The sequence below is a fragment of the Trichechus manatus genome, unplaced genomic scaffold, assembly GCF_000243295.1.
Source record: "Trichechus manatus latirostris isolate Lorelei unplaced genomic scaffold, TriManLat1.0 scaffold00044, whole genome shotgun sequence".
Classification (NCBI taxonomy): domain Eukaryota; kingdom Metazoa; phylum Chordata; class Mammalia; order Sirenia; family Trichechidae; genus Trichechus; species Trichechus manatus.
Genome location: NW_004443980.1, coordinates 9,853,578 through 9,860,932, shown reverse-complemented (window position 1 = coordinate 9,860,932; position 7,355 = coordinate 9,853,578). Strand labels below are relative to the sequence as shown.

The window sequence follows — 7,355 nt, the reverse complement described above, 5'->3', positions numbered from 1 at the left end:
CGGCATTTTGAGAGAAACCTCATTGTGACAGAAACCTCATGAGAGACCCCAAACTAGAATGACCTAAGATGCTCCCGGATTCTTGACCCACAGAAACTGTGATACAATAAATGTTTATTGTTGTTTTAATACACTAAATGTGGGGGTTATTTGTAATATAGTAATAGATAACACAGTGAGTCACAGTATACAAAGTGAAAGAGGTTCACATATATACTTGAAAATAAAAGGGAGTCCCAGTATTTATTCAGAATTTTTAACTTTTAGGACATATGACATAAAGTTCTTTTGATTAGATAGGGTTAGTTTTATTCACCATTTCTCTCTGTGTACACATCCACATATCCATACTAATCTTTTCATTAGGCTTTAACTATACAATTCCATGCTCCTTAGAAGCAAGGATGGTGAAATTTCATCTCACTTACTTTGGACACAGTATCAGGAGAGATCAGTCCCTGAAGAAGGACATCATGCTTGGTAAAGTAGAGGGTCAGCAAAAAAAGAGGGAGACCTTCAATGAGATGGATTGACACAGTGGTTGCATCAATGGCCTCAAACACAGCAACGATTGTGAGGACGGCATAGGACCAGGCAACATTTCGTTGTGTTACACATAGGGTCGCTATGAGTCGGAACGAACTTGACGGCTCCTAACAACAACATACCTTTCCATATATTGTGTTTGTCCGTCATTGCTGTAAGAGAAACCCCAGGGAGGTGGACAAGTGAGAGGGAGGGGAGAAGGACCTTTCTACTAAGCAGCAGCAAACCACAACTAAAAACAAGGTCAAGACTTTTGAATCCAACAGGGAGCATTAGCCCAGCCATCTTCCTGTTCATACCAGTGGTATCGAGGTTGTTGGTCCTCCATCTCCATGCCACCTCCCAGCAATGTGACCTCCAGGTGTTGAAACTGGCACGGGCTGAGCATGTTGAGTTTTCAACTGCAGCCTCCCCTGGAGTTCCAGAGCAAACAAGCTCGAGCGCCCTCTGGTGGCCGTCTAATGAACTACACCACCCAAGTGTTACCTAAAACCCGTCGCCGTCGAGGGCATTCCGACTCACAGCGACCCTATAGGAAAGCATAGAACTGCTCCCATAGAGTTTCCAAGGAGCACCAGGTGGATTTGAACTGCCAAACTTTTGGTTAGCAGACGTAGCTCTTAACCACTACGCCGCCAGGGTTTCCCAGTGTTACCTAGGCCTTTTATTTTTAAATTGGCCATATATGAGTTAATTTAATGAATTAGTTTAATGAATTAAATACTTACACTGTAGAGACAGCAGTTGGGAGTGTGAGTTCCAAAAAGAAAGACTAAGTGTATACTTGTTTTTTGCCAGTTGTAGATATTTATCATTCCTTCCTACATTTATCTATACATTAGTGGTGGTTCAACTAATGAGTTTTGTTTGTTGGCTGTACAAATTTTAAGAAAATCATTACAATCTCACAGCCCAATCTAATTTTCTTGGGAAGTCTTGGAGAAACGGTTGCAAAGTTTGTTAAATTTTGCTTGAGAGCTAAGAATACTAATGAGGGACTCAACTCCTCTTCTGTTTTCAAGTTTGCTGATTTCAGAAACCCCTGTGGCAAGGTTTCAGGTGTTAATTCTCTGTTTTTTACCCTCCCCACCCAGCACCTCACCATTTCATTATCTCCCCTACCTTTCACTTTTCTTCAGGGCAGGGAAGGGCAGGAACAGAACAAAGTAGTCACATGCAAAAGGGTGATTGCAGGTATATGTATAACGAACTTCTTGTAAAAGACAATTCCATATTGTGCTCTTTAGAAGCACTATCTATATGGGGTCAAACTGACAACAGCAACTGGAAAGGTCAGATAGGAAGCTTAGGGGGTAGTAAGTTCATGCTAATGGAGGAGGAACAATTCAGAAAAGGAGAGATTGCGCAGTTTGAAGAATGTAATCAATGCCACTGAATTGTACATGTAGCAATAATTAAAAAAGACAATTCCATGGTGAGGCAAAAAAGACAGTCGCTTTATATGCTTTGCACAATAAGTATCTGTTGGAAGAATAAATTAATAATAAACCCATGCTGACCACTTTGGCCATCTTAGAATGCCCACACAATCACAGAATCAGACTGAACTTAATGTACCAACAGCTCCCTTTTCATTCCCAGCAGAATGTTTGGTATCTTTCTGCAGAGAGATGTTTGGAAGCAAGACTGCTTCTTCCTCCACTTAACCGTGAGGCATTTCAATAATAAGATGCAGCAGCATCCATTTGCTTTGTACCACCTGCCTCTTATTTTAAGTTTTCACCTTAATTTTTTTTTTTTTTTAATTAACACTTTGACTTCACGTTGCTAGGCAACGAGCCAAGTCTGGGCTCTTCTCCACTAGACTATATAAAAGTGTCTGCTCGGTTCTCCTGGTTCTGAAGTACCAAAAAGATGTTTTTTGTGGCTGTTTTCCCCTGGCCTTTTTTTTCTTTCTCTGCACCGCGGTCCTATGTGGACATATTGACGCTTGGGTACATCTCAGAGCCACATCCGCGCAGCAGGCGCCCGCTCCCGTCGACATCTCCCATCTGTGCACACAAGGGAGAAACGAGAGGCGGGTGATTAAACTGTGCTGCAAACCAGCTTGTCTTTTAGAAAATCAGTTTTTATTTTCCCAGGCGAAAGTAAGCAGCCGTTTGGCTTATAAAATAGCTGCAACTCCAATACCCCACATACTGTGATCAGGAAATGCTCCTTCTGGTCACAGTCCTCAGATAATAGGGTTGATGAGGAGGAGAAGATGGATAATTATGAGTCGCTTTTTTTTTTTTTTTAACAAGCTTTTTTTTTTTACATTCTGCTAGGAAAAGGCAGTAGAGGAGAAGCGAGAAAGATGGAGGCGTAGCCAGAGCAGCATTTGCCTTCTGCTTGGACCAAGTCGCGGGTGCCCCAGGGTCCGTCAGCCGGCGCCTCACCTGGGGCGCGTCTCGGTCTCGGTCCCGGCCTCGCTGCGCCCAGGCGCCACCCTGCGTCCCCGGTGCCCCTGCAGGCTGGCTCGCAGCGGCTCGGGGCCCTAAGGGAGGCGAGGCTGGTTCGGAAGCGTCCTGTTCTCGCGGGGAAGATGCTGGTGTCTTTGAGTCATGCTGGGGGTCCGAGGTGATGCAGGGGCGGGGAGCGTGGCGAGGGAGCGTCCTGAACGCCGCTTTCCTGGCAGCCCGCCGGCGCTCCAGCCCTGGAGGAGACAAAGGCACAGTTCGTGTGGTCAGTGGCCAAGGCACGTACGAGGGCACCCAGCCATCCTGCCAAACAGACGTCTCCTCTCCTGGCTCTGTGGGTGTGGTTCTAAAACAGTGATCCCGGAGTTTTCTCTAGGGTTACCTGCAGGTGGATCCAAACCACAAGTCACCCTAAAATGTGTGTGTTCATTGCATTTTTCCCAGAAGATTTGACACTACCCCAAAGAGCAGACAAGGAAGCATCTAAAATATCACCATAATAATTATTTTTTGTTACCAGGTGGAAACCCCAGGTCCTTGCTCTGCATGACTCATATCAGCCAATAAACGAGAGACAGGTGGGAGAACAAGAAAGGCACCTTTATTTCATTGTACAAGCAAAAGGAGTCAGTCGGAACTGCTGCTGCCTAGACTGCTCCCCAAGGGCCGGCAGGCAAGGTACTTTTAAGGGGTTTACAAGTAGGGAGTTCATACAAGTTACATCAGCAACATTGTTAATCATACTATGCAGGTGGAATGGGATTTACATAAAAGCAGGATTCAAAAGCAAAGCTGGGGGCAGGTGGGATGGGGAGGAAGTCAAGCAAAGAAAATAGGATTTTTAATACAGCACTATGGGGGCTGTTTCAATTTTTCCAGACAAATGTCTTGAAATTTGTGCCTCGCTATGAGTCGGAATGACTGGACGACAGTGCGTTTGAAGCAGCAAGCACCAGTAGGCAGGCAATGGTCCTTGGGGCCTCTTGCCCTGTAGGAAAGTTGGTGGGGATGGGAGGAGGGCAGGGAGAGTCTTGAGAACATCTGCTCTTGTGAACTGTGGATTTTAGGCCTTTTCCAAGCCTTTCCTCTTTTCAGGGAAAGAAAGTTTTGCTTTATATAATAGTCTCGTTAGATTTTAAGCCCATATTCTTTTCTGATCTGAGTTTTTGTTTTGTACTTTATTCAGCAAATATTTATTAAGTGCCCCCTATGGAGTACCTGGAGTTTCTCCATCGTCTCTTTCCACAGATGTAGTCGATTTGATTCCTGTGTATTCCATGTGGAGAGGTCCATGTGGAGAGGTTGGTGAAAAAGGTATCAGGACCAATGGTACGGAAGGAAGAGGTCCAAGCTGCACTGAAGGCATTGGCGAAAAACAAGCCTCCAGGAATTGACGGAATACCAATCGAGATGTTTCAATAAACGGATGCTGCGCTGGAAGTGCTCACTCATCTATGCAGAGAAATTTGGAAGACAGCTACCTGGCCAACCAAATGGAAGAGATCCATATATGTATCCATTCCAAAGAAAAATGATCTAACCAAATGCAGAAATTATCAAACAATATCATTAATATCACACCCAAGTAAAATTGTGGTGAAGATCATTCAAAAGCGGCTGCAGCAGTACATCAACAGAGAACTGCCAGAAATTCAAGCAGGGTTCAGAAGGGGACGTGGAACCAGGGATATCATTGCTGATGTCAGATGGATCCTGGCTGAAAGCAAAGAATACCAGAAAGACATTTACCTATGTTTTATTGACTGTGCAAAGGCATTTGACTGTGTGGATTATAACAAATTATGGATAACATCGCAAAGAGTGGGAATTCCAGAACACTTAATTGTGCTCATGAGGAAACTGTACATAGGTCAAGAGTCAGTTGTTCAAACAGAACAAGGAGATACCGGGTGGTTTAAAGTCAGGAAAACGTGTGTCAGGGTTGCATCCTTTCACCATACTTATTCAATCTGTATGCTGAACAAATAATCTGAGAAGCTGGACTATATGAAGAAGAACGAGGCATCAGGACTGGAGGAAGACTCATCAACAACCTGTGATATGCAGATGACATACCCTTCCTTGCTGAAAGTAGAGAGGAGTTGAAGCACTTACTGATGAAGATCAAAGACCACAGCCTGCAGTATGGATTACACCTCTACATAAAAAAAAAACAAAAATCCCCACAACTGGACCCAATAAGCAACATCATGATAAACAGAGAAAAGATTGAAGTTGTCAAGGATTTCATTTTACTTGGATCCACAATCAACAACCATTGAAGCAGCAGTCAAGAAATCAAATGATGCATAGCTGGACGGGCAGTGATAGCCATCAAGGTGGCAGCGGTGGCAGAGGCATATGCGACAATGGAGTATATGACACAATCTACCGACTGCAGCCCTGGGCACATCTTATGTTGTGAGTGTGGTGTCCCAGTTAGTTCCAATCCTGCCAATATATGTGTGGCCTTTTTGCGAAGTAAAGTAGACATCAGCCAAGGCATTCCGAAGCAGGTTTCTATTTCTTACTGCAAACACTGTCAAAGATATTTTCATCCATCTGGAACTCGCATACAGTGTGCTTTAGAACCCAGGGAACTTCTTGCTTTATGTTTGAAAAAACTCAAAGCACCTCTAAGGTAGGGCTTGTAGATGTAGGTTTTGTTTGAATAGAGCCCCAGTCTAAGAGAGTTAAACTCACTATTTAGAAAGAGGTGATGAACTGCGCTATCCTTCCCCAAGTGTTTGTGGTGGATTATGTTATCCAATCCCAAATGTGTGGAGATTGCCATAGAATAGAAGCTAAGGATTTCTGGAAGGCTGTAGTTCAAGTGAGGCAAAAGACCTTGCACAAAAAGACTTTCTACTCTCCGGAACAATTGATTTTGAAATATGGAATGCATCAGAACACACTTCGTGTCAAAGAGATTGATGATAGCCTGGATTTCTACTATTCCTCAAAACAACATGCTCAGAAGATGGTAGAATTTCTTCAGTGTCCGGTTTCCTGCAGGTACAAAGCATCCCAGAGACTGATCTCTCAGGATATCTGTAGTAACATACAATTACAAAAGCACTTTTTCTGTAGAAATTGTTCTAATATGCAAGGATAATGTTGTCTATCTATCTCCAAAACTGGCTCAAAGCCTGAGAAGTATGAACCAGATTTGTGTGTGTATTCGAGTACCCAGCGCCATTCATCTCGTAGGTCCCAACACTCTACAAGTTGCAGATACTGATGGGAGCAGTTCTTGGAGTCACCCTTTCAATAGTTTGTGCCATCCCAAACAGCTGGAGGAGTTTATTGTGATGGAATGTAGCAGACTCCGAAATGTAAAGTGCAATGCAGGTGCTGGGGTGATATCAAAAAAACATACCCACGGGGAAGTCCGGGTACAGAAAACATCTGAAATGAATACAGATAAACAATATTTTGGTCGCACACATTTAAGGCATCTTCTAAATCCTGGACACCTAGTGTTGGGGTTTGATTTGGTCAGCTGTAACTTGAATGATGAACATGTCAACAAAATGAACTCAGGTAGAGTCCCAGATGTGGTATTAGTCAAGAAGAGCTATGACCGTACCAAACGTCAGCATTGCAGAAACTGGAAATGGAAAGAGCTTGCAAGAGACAGAGAAAATATGGATACGGATGATGAAAGACAATACCAAATTTCCCTGAAGATCTCAAAGAAGATGAGGCATTAGAAAAAAAGTCAACATTTACCAAGACTCTACAATCCCGGTGGAAAGTGACACAGATGATGAAGGAGCGCCTGGAATTAGTGGGGCTGAAATGCTTGAAGACCTTCACATTTCCCAGGATGCCTCTGGTGAAGAAGGTGCATCAATGATGACATAATGAGATCATGTTGTAGACGTTTCACATCTGTGGACTTCAGGGGATTGGACAGAATCATCTTTTCTGACTATTCCTTCTATGCCTCCATATCGAAAGAAGAGAAATTTAGTTTAAAACCTGAATAAATATGAGTGTTTGGGTTGCTCATTCAAAGCACTGAAAAAGATTGATGGTTTTGAAGTTTTAGATAACAAAAAAATATGGAGAATGTAATTATTACTAATATTTAGGCCACTTCTGAACTCGTAGAGTTTTATCACTCTGCTTTTTATATGAGGCATTTGTAGTATTTTCACATACTGTGATGCTAGATTTGAAAGCTTAAAAGTTGTGATTCCTTGGATGTTAACTAGATATTCAAGCATATAACCAGATTTTACATTCTTTTCACACTGATTGATTTAGTAAAAGAGCATATACAGATTATTTTAGTATGAACTTGTTATGTCACTTTAGATTATTTTTGTGTCCTTGGGTTAGGGATGTTGAGGTTCAGCCTATCACTGGGCATTTAGAAGGAAA

At 42.9% G+C, this 7,355-nt stretch overlaps 1 pseudogene; it reads left to right on the top strand.

The window, feature by feature from the left end:
- Nucleotides 1-5,335: 5,335 nt before the first annotated feature.
- On the top strand, nucleotides 5,336-6,833 carry LOC101361349 (60S ribosomal export protein NMD3 pseudogene; annotated as a pseudogene).
- Nucleotides 6,834-7,355: the final 522 nt, after the last annotated feature.